At 39.8% G+C, this 15827-nt stretch overlaps 1 protein-coding gene across 2 annotated transcripts in view; it reads right to left on the bottom strand.

The window, feature by feature from the left end:
- The window catches only part of PAPSS1 (3'-phosphoadenosine 5'-phosphosulfate synthase 1), a 103422-nt gene that overhangs the window by 87001 nt on the left and 594 nt on the right, over positions 1-15827 (bottom strand). The gene's annotated exons all lie outside the window — the stretch shown is intronic.

Here is a 15827-nt window from a genome sequence, read left to right on the forward strand (position 1 = left end):
GATGATTTTTAGTTTGATGTACTCCCATTTGCCTATATTCACGTTTGGTGCCTATACTTTTGGGGTCATATCCCAAAAAAACAAAAACAAAACAAAACACTGCCTAATGTCATAAATCTTTCCCCCCACTTTTCTCTAGCAGTTTTACAGTTTCTGATCTTACATGTAAATCTTTAAATCACTTTGAGTTTTTTTATATGAAGTGAGATAAGGGTCTAACTTCATTCTTTTTCATGCAGATATTCAGTTTTCCCAACATCATTTATTCTTGGCACCTCTGTCAAAAATCAATTAAACATAAATGCATGGATTTATATCTGGTCATTCTGCTCTGTTCTGTTCTATGGTTTATATGTCTGTTTTTATGCTTGTAGCACACTGTTTTGATTACTATAGCTTCAGAGTGTGTTTTAAAATCAAGTAGTGCAATGTCTCCAGCCTTGCTATTGTTGCTCAAGACTGCTTTGGTTATCTGGGGTCTTTTGTGGTTCCATACAAATTTTAGAACTGATTTTCCTATTTGTGAAGAATCTTTGAAATTTTTATAGGGATTGAATTGAATCTGTAGATCACTTTAAGTAATAAGGACATTTTAACAATATTAATTCTTTCAATCCCTGAATACATACAATGTTTCCATTTATATCTGTCTTCAATGCTTTACAGTTTTTAATATACAGGTCTCTTAACTCCTTGGTTAAATTTATTCCCAAGTTATTTTTCTGGTAGCTATTATAAATGAGATTGTTTTCTTGTTTCCTTCACAGGTACTTCACTGTTAGTATATAAAAACATTACTGGTTTTCTAATGTTGAGTTTCTATTCTGCAACTTTACTAAATTCATTTATTCCAACAGTCTTTTGCTGAAATCTTCAGGGTTTTCCATATATTTAAAACCATGTCATTTGCAAACAAGAACAATTTAACTTCTTTTCCAATATGGATCCCTTTTATTTCTTTCTCTTGTCTAAGTGCTCCGTCTAGGACCTCCAGTACTATGAAGAACAGAAGTGGTAAGAGTGGGCACCCTTGTAGTGTTCCTGATCTTAGGGGGAAGGCTTTCAACTTTTCCTCTTTTACCATTGGGTATAATGTTAGTTGTGGGATTGAAATATATTGCCTTTATTGTGTTGAAGTACATTCCTTCTTTTCCTAATTTGTTGAGAATTTTTAATCATAAAAGGATAATGAATTCTGTCAAATAATTTTTCTGCATTTACTGAGATAATCACAGGATTCTTGCCCTTCATTCTATTAGTTTGGTGCATCACCTGTTAATTTGCATGTTAGGTGAGTGTGGTAGCTCACACCTGTAATCCCAGCACTTTGGGAGGCCAAGGTAGGCAGACCACCTGAGGTCAGGAGTTTGAGACCAGACAGGCCAACGTGGTGAAACCCCATTTCTACTAAAAATACAAAAATTAGCTGGGCATGGTGGTGCACACCTGTAATCCCAGCTACTTGGGAGGCTGAGGCAGAAGAATTGCTTGAACCTGGGAGGTGGAGGTTGCAGTGAGCCAAGATCATACCACTGCACTCCAGCCTGGGTGATGAGAGCAAAACTCCATCTCAAAAAAAAAAAAAAAAAAAAAAAAAAAACAAAAAAAAAAAAAAAAAAAAAAAAAAAAAAAAAAAGCCTACATTGAACCACACTTAAATAAATCCCACTTGATAATGATGGCAGACCCTTTAATGTGCTATGTAATTCAGTTTGCTACTATGCGTTGACAATTTCTGCATCTATGTTCATCAGAGACATTGGCCTGTGATTTCTTTTTCTTGTAGTGTCCTTGTGTGGTTTTGGTATCAGAGTAACGCTGGCCTCATAAAATAAATTTAGAAGTATTCCCTCTTCAATTTTCTAGAAGTTTGAGGAAAAACTGGTGATATGGATTGGTTATGTGTCCAAACAAATCTCATCTCGAATTGTAATCTCCACGTGTGGAGGGAGCAACGTGGTGGGAGGTGATTGGATCATGGGGGCACTTTCTCCCATGATGCTCTCATGACAGTGAGTTCTCACAAGATTTGATAGTTCAAAAGTGTGGCACTTCCGCCCTTGTTCTCCCTCTCCTGCCACCATGTAAGATGTGCCCTGCTTCCACTTCACCGTCCGCCACGATTGTAAGTTTCCTGGGGACTCCCCAGCCATGCAGAACTGTGAGTCAATCAAATCTCTTTTCTTTAGAAATTACCAAGTCTCAGGTAGGTCTGTATACTAGTGTGAAAATGGATTAAATAGACTGGCATTAATCCTTCTTTAAATGTTTGGTAGATATCCCTTAACAAATTATTGTTACTATTGTTAATAATTTAGTTTTAACATTCATACTAGAGATATAAATTATTGACACACCACAATTACAGTATTCAAGTATTCTGAACTTGACTATGGATTTACTTTTATCTGTGAGTTTTATACTTTCATGTTACTAATTAGCATCATTTTCTCTCAGCTTGGAGAACTCCCTCTCATGTTTCTTTTAAGACATGTCTAGTAGTGATGAACTTCCTTAGCTTTGTCTGGGCAAGTCTTCATGTTTCCACTTGTAAACAGCAGCATTATTGAATGCAGTATTCTTAGTTGGCAGGGTTTTTTTCCTTCGACACTTTGAACATGTCACCCCACTCTCTCCTGGACTATAAAGTTTCTACTGAAAAGTCTGCTGCTAGCATTTTTGGAACTCCCTTATATGTGATTTGCTTATTTTCTCTAGCTGCTTTCAGAATCCTCTTTTATTTTCGACAGTTTAATTATACGGCTTGATGTAGTCCTGTTTAGATTGAATCTGATAAGAACTTTTGAGCTCCCTGTACTTATTTATACCTTTCTCCAGATTTGGGAAGTTTTCTCCTGTTATTTATTTAAATAAGCTTTGTAACCCTTTGCTTTCTCTTCTCCTTAAACTCCTGTAATTCAACTTTTTGCACTTTTGATGCTGCCCTATAAATCCTATAAGCTTTCTCCATTACTTTTCTTTTTTTCTTCTAGTAACTATGAAAGAAATCTGTCTCCAAGTACAGATTATTTTGCTTGATCAGTTCTTCCATGGATGCTATCTATTGCATTTTTCATTTTATTCATTACATATTTCACCTCCAGAATTTATTTTTTTAATAATTTTAATCTGTTAAATTTCTCATGTTGGTTATTTATTGCTTTCCAGATTACACTGAATTATTTCTATTTTATTGAGGTTTGCTGAGCTTCCTTAATTATTTTTTTAATTCTTTTTCAGGCAGTTCATGTATCTCCATTTCTTTTGAGTCAGCTACTGGAAGTTTACTGAGATCCTTTTGGTAGCATTAAGTCTCATTTTTTCACATTTCTTGTTGTCTTATATCAATGTCTATACAATGAAGAAATAGGGACTTATTCCAGTCTTTGTAGACTGGCTTCATCTGGGAAGCACTTCACCAGTCCACCTGTTCAGAGAATTGGGAAGGCCTTCTGGCATGGTCCACAGGGAGGCTGGCCTGGTATCTGGGTCAGCAGGTAGGCAGAGCTCAGCTGGTCCTGGGCCAAATATGGAGGCCTAAGTCTACAAGGGTTGGTGTGAAGTCTACCTAGAATCACAGGGCCTGCCCTGGAGCCATGAGGGCTGGCCTAGATGCTGGGCAGGTGTGGGCCGGCCTGGAACCTGGGTCCACAGAAGTGGTCCTACAGCCTGGGTCCAGGGGGGCTGGTCCAGTCCTGGGATGTACTGGTATGGTCTTGAGACCTTCAGTCTCTAAAGTATGGGGTTGCAGTAGCCAGCCTGGAGGGTGGGGCCTCAGGGAATGGCCTTGTACTGGGGCAGACCTGAAGCCCAGGGCTGTGTGGGCCAACTGGGCTCTCAGCTGCTCTGAAACCTGGAGAGGGCATGAAGCTGGGACAGCTTGGAGCCTATATCCACATGTGCCTGCCTGTGGGGGCCAGCCTGGTACTACAGGTAGCTCTGAGCCCAGGGCCACCAGGGCCAGCCTGGCCCTAAGACAAGTCTAAAACTTGAGTCAGTGGGGTCTGTCCTGGTGATTGATGGGGGCTGGAGGAGCTGGAACCTGGGGCTGCAGAATCCTGCTTAGCACCAGGGTAGGCTTGGAGGCTCAGTCCATGGGTACCTCCCTGGAGTCTGGGGCTGTGGGGTCCTGCCCGGCACTGGGTTTCACTGGGATGGGCCTGGTGTTGGGTTCTGAGGCACAATCTTATGCTCACTGCCCTCTGCCTCCCCTAAGCAGAGGGTTATCTTTCTCCACATTGTGCTGCCTGAGGTTGCAAGGTGGAGGCGGTGATGTAGGCCATGTAAAACTGTTCTTTCTACTCTCTTCAATGTGTTTTTCAGATTTCTCTCCTACACCCAGGTGCTGCCATCTCTCACCTGGTTTCCTCAGCTCTTATGAAGGTATTTTTGTGCAAGAATAGTTGTTCAATTAATGTTTCTGTGGGAAGTCCCATTTTGTTGACATCCACCAAGACACAGATTTGATTTTTAAGGAATTAAATTTATATCCAAATCTTCAACTTCCATGAGATTAACAATCTCTTTTCCTACCTTCCCCTTCACAATCCTCTATAGTAGAAATGCCAACTCCCACACATCTGAATCTTACTATCATCATTATCATTGCCTGAAAAATCCTCTGGGACCAAAGGGACAGCATGACAATTCTTTTAATAGGTATGCCACAAAAGCTGCACCCCTTCCCATCTACTCATCTCATTAACAATTATTTATACATTATTAATACTTTATTTCCAATACTTTTACATATTTAATAATCACTTACAAAAAAATGTAGTATGAGTCTCTAGATTCTTTTCTTTTCAATAAATTGATGAAGCAAGTATAACTTACCAGCTCTGCATTTCCAAGAACTTAACAGAGAGGGCTTCAGAAATAGATATTTGTCTATCTTGAGGAGTGGCACCTCTTTAGCTTTAGCTCCCATCCATACTGGCTCAGGAGGAAAAGGGAGCTAAGGTCTGTGCTACAAGGGAATTGAGGGTGCTACACATATTCTGCTACCTATATAGGTAGAACCTGTTTGGCTTGGTCATTTTGTTTGAGAATTTTTCCAAGTTATTTTGCTCTTAGACAAGAAAAAAACATAAATTTAATGAGTTTTAATTGATTTGGACCCTGCAAAATATCTTCTGCTTTTCTTATTAAATCAAGCTAGAATGCATAAAAATTATCTGTCAAGCTATAAACTAAATGCCAAGGATATGGCTGAGAAAAAATACAGACAGTTTAAGTAGAGACCATCTGTTTTAATCACTAAAAAGAATGCTCCTTCAGAGTTTCTTGCCTCCTACATTTAAAAAGATTCTGGCAGCAAATGCAGTACTCTGGATATAAGGAGATTTTTTTGGTTTATGTACGTTTGATATTGTTAAATCAAGTTAAGCCTAAAGCTACCTAAAGCTACTTTACATATTTTAAATTCAGCCTAAAGGTTTCTCCATATGTGATGAACTGTAACCTAGCTGGAGATATATATAGACTGTCGCCTACCCTTGTTCCAATCACTGAGTTTTGGCCAATCAAATGTGGCCAACTGTCCAAACCATGTTCAAATACGGCAAAGGCTAAGCTTTAACCAAACCAGCTGTTTCTGGACCTCACTTCCACCACATGGTTGCACCAGGGCCCCTGAGCCTACTCTGGCTCAGGAGGCTGCCCAATTCAAGAATAGTTCTTTGCTTAAACTCTTTTAAATTTAATTCAATATTTTTCATATTAAAAAATAAACTTAAAAGAAAGATTTGCCACATTCTCCTACCTCCAGTTTTTCAGAGTACTGTAAATCAATGAGCATTTTTATAAAACTACTGGAATTGAAAGAGTCTTTGCAAAAATAAGTGAGAAAATTGTAACAGTGAAAAAGATCTGATCTAACCAACCCCCAACTTGCCTTTAACTGCCAAACTGCCCTTAGGCATTGCTGGGTTTGGGCCAAGCTAACTTTGGGAGAAATTTAGTTTTTAGTTTAAATAATAACACTTACCCAAAAGTAAACTACCTTTTAAAGCTAATAAAAGCCCCCCAGGTGAGATGGATCAGAGGAGACTGAATTCTGCTGAGGTGTAAACATAAATGATTACCAGTCACTATTCCAGAAGTCACAAGATTTTCAATTTCCACAGTTACTCCTGCAAGTAACATCACTATTGTAGAACCTAAGATTGGCCTTTTGAGCTGTCTTTTCAGGTTTCTGCATTTCTATGAATGGCTCCATCTGGACCCACCAATCACCTGTGTGGCCCCACCCAGAAGTGGACTTAATACACTATAACTATTTCCCACACCCTTACGATTATATCCCCAATGAATCAGCTGCACCCATTCCCTAGCCCACCAAACTATCCTTAAAAAACCTGGGCCTCCAAATTTTGAAGGAGGCTGATTTGTTCAATAATAAAACAGTCTCCTCTTCAGCTGGCAATGCATCAATTAAACTCTTTCTCTATTGCAATTAGCCTGTCTTGATAAATTAGCTCTATGTGAGCAGCAGACAAAACGAATGTACTAGGTGGTTACAGAATTGCAAAGTGATAGACTTATGCCCAAACTTTTAGACTCTACAGGCCGCTTATACATGTAATCTTCTTCTACTTTCCCTTTCTTTCCTTCTGCCCCCACGTCAGCCACATCCTTTCTATAAATCTGCTGAGGAAACATGACATTAATGACTCATCAATGGTTGAGAGAGAGTTCCTTCCTTCCACCTCTAAATTTCTATTCTTGGCTCTCTGGATTGGAATGCTTTTAAAAAGTACATTTCTATACTGAGTCTTCTGTGCCCTAGTTTCCATACACAGGAGAGAGAAACCAAGCTTACTGCTTCTTATAGTCTGGGTGCTGTGTAGATGTATATCTGGCTCAGAGTAAGTATGTGTACCTAAGAAGTTCCTGTAACATTAACAGCCCATATCATTCTTTTGTTATTTATGTACAATTAGGTGTCTTTGTGCCTATATATTTTTACTTCCTCAGGAAAATAGTTCTAGGACTATGAGTGTCCTGCTTGGGGTCAGGTCCCAGCTCATGCTGAGGTCCAAAGGGAGTCAGTGGATGAGCAGGTAACTGAAAGAACACTTGGGGGCCACAGGCAGGTGAAAGGTAGTTTTTTATTCAGCAGCTCTCTCACACTGTTCACCTTGTCTCAGCTGCTTAGTCCAGCAGCTCCCACACACAGCTCTGCGGCCCGCTTTCCCTTTAGGGTCAGCAGCTTAACTTTTTCTCTCTCTCTGGGCATGCACGAGCTGAGCTGTGTCCTGGCTCATTCCTGTCCATCTGTAAAGACGGACAGCTCTAGCTCTCTCTCTCCTTCTCTGGGTGCAAGAGCACCCATACAATGTCAGCAGGGCAATTATACCTTTTACAGCCAATAGTGGCTTAGAGCCTTCTTATGTTATGGCTGCACAGCTGTGATAACGAGTGGAGTTAAACCCACTAAGTCACTCTGGATGTTTACCTCAGCTTATCCTTGACCAAAGCAGAGTCATGCTCCTTACAATAAGTTACAATTATCCATATTTTTCACAATGCCCAACCCGTTTTTTGTTCCTAGTTAGTACTCATAAAAGATAGATATAAGACATTTATTTTAAAGTATGGTTTGTGTTCTCTGTGTAACTTTCAAATGAAATCATGACTGACACTTGGAAATCTTAAATCTAGCAAAAATGGGACAATTCATTTCAAGACCATTTAATACTTCCTATATTTAGAACTAAATGACTAACAATCCTGTCACTTGGCTAACACTGCATGCCCTCTGATATTTGTGGTGTGCATTTTCTGTACATACTACAAACTTCCGTCCTCATCAACCACAAAAATGGCCCTTTTTCACCCATCTTAATTTCCACATGGCCATTTTATTATTTTATTCACTTGCCTATAAGGAAAATTAACTTCTCTAGGATGCTACTTAGAGAATTTCAGATTTTGTGAATTTTTCAAGACTTTATAAAGAACTGTGCATTTTTAGGTGAAATTTATAAGGACACAAAGCATACACCAAATACTAAGCATAATTCTGCACTTCAACATCTTTCATCCGTCCTACCACCCACCCTAGACTAACTGCTAAACAATGTATTCCTCCAATGAGAAATCCCTGAAATGGCAACAAGCACATTTCTTTTATGTCCCAAGACACAATATGGATAAATAAGAGACTGTAGAATACAATGGAAAGAAAGCTTTGGTTCACAGAGTTGTTGATAATTAAAACCTTTAGTTCACAGAATTAACTGATAACTGAAATTAATCTTTTAAATATTAATAAATCAATGATAAACAGCAAGTGAAGATCACACATCCCTGGAGGATGTTGAGAAAACAACTTCAAAAGGTTACTCTTAAAATGCTGCTACTACAAAATATGTTGTGCAGCAACACGGGAATGGTCTGGCTGCTTCTTAGGAAGCAAATCTCAAGCCCTACCACAGACCTCCTGAATCAGGAGTAAGTAACTAGCATGCTTACCTCATCACTACCATCTGTCATGCATACACTCTGCATATACATTATGGCTTTCCAACTATTCTGTTAAAGATTAAAGAACTTCTAAATGCTTGTTTAATAGGTTTTTATAGCAGTGCCTTTAATGGAAGGGCCCCTCAATGACCTCCAGCTGGAAAATCTGGCCCTACGACACTCCTAGAAGTCAGAATCGGCCTGGGACTGTCTGTTCATTATTTGTCCATTGATCATTTCCGGACACTCAGGACACACACACACACACACACACACACACACACAGTTCATAAAACAAACTAGTTACACATAGGTAAATAAAGAAATCATTAATCTGGAACAGACCCTGTTTCCTACCACAAACACAGTGCGGCATTCACCACACATACAAGAGAGGTTCAGAGACTGGGCAGCCAAAATATACTAATGTCCACCTCAAAGGTTGAAATCAACTATTAAAACCACATAAGAGTACCCACAAAAATGTATACACAAATGTTCATAGCACTTGCTCATGGTAGCCAAAAAGCAGGAATAACCTAAATGTCCATCAACTGATGTATAAAGAAGATATGCCATTATCTATACAATGGGATTTTACTCAACCACATAAGGAATGAACTTTTTTGAGACAGGGTCTCGCTATGTTGCCCAGACTAGAGTGCTGTGGCATGATTTCAGCTCACCACAACCTCCAACTCCTGGTTCAAGGGATTCTCCTACTGCAGCCTCCCAAGTAGCTGGGATTACAGGCACAAGCCACTACACTTGGCTAATTTTTTTTTGTATTTTTAGTAGAAACAAGGTTTCACCATGTTGGCCAGGCTAATTGATACATGCTGTAACAAGGATGAGGCTTGAAAACATTATCTTAAATGACCAAAGCCAGATACAAAGACTATAGATTACATAATTTCATTTCTACAAAAGCCCACAATAGCATAATCCATAGAGACAGAAGGTACATTATTGGTTGTCAGGGGCTAGGAGAAAATGTAGAGTCTGGGGAATGACTGACTACTAATGGGTATAAGGTTTCTTTTTGGGGAGATGAAAATGTTCTAAACTTAGATTCTGGTGATGGCTGTACAACTCTGGCTATACTAAAAACCACTGAATCGTGCATTTAAAAACATGAAAGACAGACTAGGTACGGTGGCTCACGCCTGTAATCCCAGCACTTTGGGAGCCCAAGGCAGGCGGATTAGGAGGTCAAGAGATCGAGAACATCCTGGCCAACATGGTGAAACCCTGTCTCTAATAAAATACAAAAATTAGCTGGGAATGGTGGCGGGCACCTATAGTCCCAGCTACTCCAGAGACTGAGGCAGGAGAATCAGTTGAACTCAAGGTGGAGTTTGCAGTGAGCCAAGATCACGCCACTGCACTCCTGCCTGGTGACAGAGCGAGACTCCATCTCAAAAAAGAAAAAAAAAAAAATATGAAAAACAAAGGCACAGGGAAGGGATGCAAGCATCAAAGTATCTACAGAGAGAATAAGAAGAAACAGCCTGCACAATGGCTCCATCCATCCAAAGACAGAAACTGAATTTCTCTACATAATGTCTAGTATTTCCACCATCATTATTCAGTTAAAATTTAACAACTGTGTCTTTAGGAAAAGATATGCCACAGAAATAATTACCACTGACAAGACATCTCTCCTTGACCAAAGTAGGCAGGCTCCTCTGGGCCCTTTTTCAACTGGGCCCTATCCTTAGGCATGTCTTCAAGAGTCCAATTTTAGCAGAAATCCCCCATTCCTCAGTATCTGACCAAATTCTTTAAGCTGCACCATCCCCCAGCTGATGTCTGGTCACTGTGGCCTGCCTGCCTGTCTTCAGCAAGAACCCTGTTAAATGGGTTTAGTCAGAATCCTCCCTACATCTTAAGGTTTCCTTTCTCAGTAATTTTCCATCCATTGACCTTCAACCTGCTCCCAGACCATCAATTCCCACTTTTCCTTATTGTATTTGGAACTGAGCCCAATCTCTCTCCCCTACAGCAAAACTCCTTTGCAGAAGTCTCTAAATCCACTGCAATAGTCTCCCTGAGAACATTTTCTTTACTACCACTTAAGTGAATACCAAAAAGAAAAATCATTCCTTTCATTTGAACTAATTTTAATCTGATTTCAAAACAATTCAGGATTGGGATTTTCCTGCCTTGTTCCTGGTGTGCTATGAGTAACTGATCCATCTCAGAGAAAGAGACGGCAACTTCCAGGCTGATGTGGGAAAAAATGCCACATCAATTGGATTTGATTTTCAATTGGATTTTACATTTCCATTTCAGATTTAAGAAATTTTTTTAGAAATTTCTAATCTTTTCCAGTAGATGCTAGAAGAATTATCCCCCTCCATACACAAGCAGAACAACCAAAACTGTCTCCAGAATTGCCAAATGCCCCCTGGGGCTGGCAAAATCTCACATGATTGAGAACCACAGGAGTAGAAAACTACTCAAAATTCAATGTAACACAGCCAGGCTGGGAAGCATACTGACACTTCAAATCTGAAGAAGCAACCACACTAAGGGGAGGCTAACACTGCTGGCCACACTAGCAGAAGGCAGAGTACAAAACTGCCCAAAACTAAAATTTCAAAGTAGCCACTGAGTCTGGAAATTTCCTGTTCTTGGGAGCAGAGTAAAAATACTTGAATCCATAAATGCACAAATAAGTAGAAAAAAAAAATGTGGTAGCCATCACAAGCTTCATCTAGATCTACACCGTCCAGCAGGACTTCCTGAGATGATGAAAATGTTCTATAACGCGCTGTCCATGTCCTGCCACCACTAACCACATATACAGCTCCTGAAATGTGGTTATTGCAACTAACAAACAGAACTTTTTTACTTGACTTAACGTTAATTCAATTCCAGTTGCCACAAGTGGATAGTGGCTACCGAACTGGACAACACAGATCTAGACCTTGCTATCATTCATCTTATTGCTGTTGTTGGTAGACATTTAAAAGTTTCCCTTTTCATCGGGCAATTTTTTAGTATCATCTTCCCAGGGCAGAAAGATCAACTCTCTGTTAAACCTGGGGGTGGGGGAAATAAAAAAACCAATGACTGTCCCTTACCACACCCAGGCCAACCCTCTGAAGAACAAATATAACGGCCTCTTGTTGGGCTGTGTGTCCCACTTCTGTGTTCTTATTTCATTTTTGTACCATCTGAGTATTCAGCTAAATCCAGAATGGGCTGCTGGCCTTCTATGAAAAACATCCACATATAAGGGGACAAACTATTTGGGAAAGATAGAATTGGTAAAAGGGAGAATCAGCTCACTCATTTATTCGGTTTAACTCTCTCCCAGGTAGAACGTAATATCCATGAAAGCAGGACCCTTTTCTGTCTTTTTACCACTGCATTCTTAGGACCTGGAACAAAGGCACATACAAAATAAGTGTTACACATCTGACGAAACTGTAACAAGAATAGTAGTCATGTGCCATGAGCCATAGTTTTATAAATATATTAACGTCTTTAAATCTCACTATAACGCCGTAAAGGTATGCACTATTGGCCTCACTATGAGGTATGTTTTATTATCTCCATTATTACAGATGACAATATTGAGAAATGCAGGGTTTAAATAACGTTCCCAAGATCACCCAGATGGTAAGTGACAAACCTATAATCTGAATCCCACCACATACGAAGCTTATTTCCTTAACTTAAGCTGTTGTAAGATACTAATAAATTATCTAAGGATTTCAATATCAGAAATACCAGAGCTACTTTGCATCCTGCCCCTTATCCCCAATTCTGTTACATCAGGAAAGCTCAGTGTAGATATAAAACATCTATAATGAATTATGATTACAAGATATATGATAACAGCAGACAGAATGCAACATAATGCAGAAGGGTACTAGCAATTCAGCCCATGAACAAGTGAACACGTGTACCCATGAGGGCCACACATTTTACACAGTTAAGGTAAAACGGTCCAAGGCTCTGAACACTTCAGCCCCTAATAGGAGGTAACAGGCATCCCCAGGAGAAGGAAAGGCTTATGTAAAACCATGAGGATGTATAATATGGATGGAAAGTTGGGCTGGAGCTATGGAAATTTAGGGAGTGGTGAGAGGGGAATGGAGAAGCACACCAGAGAGGACTGTATATGCTTCTTAATGTCATGCCCGGTTTCAGACTCTCTGGCAGTAGGACCCTACTCCACTGTAAGGCAGGTCCAACAAGGGATTCAGCCCAATGTGATTCTACAAAATAGGTGAATGATATCTGGATCTGTCCCAAATTTCCCTCATCCCAACTGACACATCCCCAAGGGCAGATGAAAACTGGTCTTATTGTAGAAAGATTCAATCAGGTAGAAAATGATATTCATTATATCTGATGCTTCATCAGAATGAAGTAAGAGGTGGCTCCAAGGGCAAGTCAGTTTCTTGGTTTTTCTTTACTATTTTGACAGGTATATGGACAAGTTTAATTTCCTGTAATTCTAAATGTTTCCCAGAGCCGTAGCACTACATTTTCCCATCTCTTTGCTTATCATCTCCTGCAAATACACTTCCTTTACCTAATCCTTAACAGGAGCTATTACCCAAAGCTTCATATTTGGTCTTTCATTTACTTTCCTTATATTTTTTAACTCAAATTTAACCATGAAACCGTTACTTCAAACCTCAGCACAACTCAATTTCTATAACTATGTTATCCACATGCCCCTAGTATTTGAAATGTGGCTAGTAAGAAGTGAAATGTGCACCAAGTGAACAAAAATATACTCCAGATTTTTATCAATAACTTTGTATTAATTACGATAGTGTTGAACTTATATCAACATTAAAAAACATATTGAAATGATAGTATTTGGGATATATTAGGTAAATTTATCATTGAAATTTATTTCTCCTGTTACTTTTTACTTTTTAATGTGGTATATAGAAAATGTTGAACTACGTACATGGCTCATATTTCCTCTATACAGTATCCCTACTAAGGCTGTCCCTCAAATGCAACAGGTTTAAAATGGGATCCAACACTAACAAGCTCCATGACATCTCCGGGCCTCAGTTTTGTCATCTATAAAATGGAACTACTAATTGTAATAGAGGATAATAACAGTAAGAGCTAATGCTAATAGTCACAATATCCCTGGGAAGCTGTCATTCTCATTTTATAGGTAAGCAGACAGAGGCACAAGGAAACTAAGCAACCAACTAAAAGTTACATAGTTAATAAATGGTGGAGCCCAGATTTCGGCCCAGGCAATCAGCCCCAGGGTCCTGCTTTTAACTACTGTCTCTTAAACGTAACAAAAACTCAATGGGTTAATTTAGGTGAAACATTTCAAAATGTACCTGGTACACACTAAACTCTCTTTTGTGTTTATTATCACCCTTACCCCCATCCCCAACCTACTTCCCAGTTTCCCCACAGGAAACAACCTTTCTTCACTTCCCAGATCAAAACTTCGGGACGATTTTTTAACATTTCTCTCTTTTTCATCCCTTAAATCTAGTCGGTTCTCTCTATTCTTCCTTCAATGTTTTCAATGCAGCTACTTCTCTAGTACCACTGCCATTTTACCCCAGCCCTTCAGCCCCTCACACTGATCAACTAACAACAAGAACATAAAGAGTATTCATGTGCCAGGCAGGCTTCCAATCTATTAATTCATTTAAACTTCACTATAACTTTGTCTGGTCCCCAGGTCTTCCACGTCGGGGTCCTACCAGTGTCTACATTTCTTCAGCAGAGAACATTCTCCCTGCATTACCAGTTTCAACCTATGATAGGAATTTTAAAGGTATGGGTTCTTCACACTTGTCCTTATCAGCTGATTTAAGTAGGAGAGAGGGAGAGACGATGGTTGTTCCATGAGGGAGAGAAAAAAATTACAAAGATCAGAAAATTTAAAATTCTAGCCCCATCAAAAATCTCCCATAGAATCAAGACTACTCTGCAGCCAAATACAAGAGCATCACACAGCCCCAGCCTCCCTTTTCAACCTTACCTCCGCTTCCCAACAAAAACCCTCCTGAGCAAGTCTCGTCAATGTTCCTGGAGTAAAATACAGTAATTCTTATTCTCAACACTTATCCACAGAGTACCCCTCTGACTCAGAAATCTGAGCTCCTCCATAAACCCTCCCAAAACACCCAGGCGAAACTAATCTCTCCTCTACACTGCAATAAAACTTCTGTCTCATGCCACTCACCGTGGACCACAAAGACACATTCACCACCTGGCAAATGCCATTTACAACCCCAACAGAGACCATGAACTACCAGAAGGCAAGCAGTAATTCCCGCATTTTTCACCATGTCTAGCATAAGTCCCTACATAGAATACCCACTATGTGGCAAATGGAAATAAATGAGTAAATAAATGTACGATGTAACAGAAATTATCTGTAAATACCCCAAGTTAGCCAACCTTATTTCCCTAACCATGAAAGACCTGAAGGTAACAGGAGGAATACTAAGTCTGAGTTTCAAGGCAGTGGTTTCACTGCACTTTCAAATTCATTGTCTGTCTTCTTTGCTCATCTAAACAATCCCGTGAAGTACATACTATTACACCTTTAAGTCAACTGAAGTTTGAATAAGTAAAGTGACTTTCCCCAAGACTACACGGTTAGTAAATGGCAAAGCTGGGATGAGAGACAGACAATTTTTGATAATAATGATAATAACAGATATGATAAATTAATGACTTCCAAAGAACATTTGCCTGAGATTGCTTTTGTTTTTTTCTTTGACTCATCAAGGGCAAGTAATGCTTTGGGAGACATTGCATTTAAACCTCAGTATTCCACTGGACTGTGAAATATTTCCATCTAACCCTAAAACCAGTGCCTTTCCAGACTCCAAAGATGGGCCCTCCCCTGCTCAACACTTAAAGGAAGATAAGGCTGTTTCTCATCACAGAGTAATTAAGGAAGGAAGCAACGTTGTGAGGACACAGCACTTTATAAAGTCAACTAGCAATTACTAAACATTATAAACGACTGGTCTTCCCACACCTGACTTACTAGGAATGGAGTCTTTAAAACTCTTAACTTGTTAAACATTCCGATTTAACACAGAGACACAAAGAACCTCAGTTCAGGGCAGTCTCAACTCATGAATGACCACATTGTTGGGTGCTCTCCGTTCACACTGAAACTCAGAAATGGAAAGACATGGAGATGGACTCAAACCTGGGCCAACTGCACTGGCAGAGCCAAGAAAAACCAGGAACGCGTCGAAGGCGCCCGCCTCCGCCTGCTCTGCAGACCTTCAAGCCACTCCAAGGGACGCAGGCAGCTCCTGTTTCTACAGCTGCAGGTTTCAGCAGCCTCAGGTTTCAAGCAACCGCCAGCTCATGTGTGAAGGATT

Source organism: Cebus imitator, unplaced genomic scaffold, assembly GCF_001604975.1.
Source record: "Cebus imitator isolate Cc_AM_T3 unplaced genomic scaffold, Cebus_imitator-1.0 Scaffold17, whole genome shotgun sequence".
Lineage (NCBI taxonomy): Eukaryota > Metazoa > Chordata > Mammalia > Primates > Cebidae > Cebus > Cebus imitator.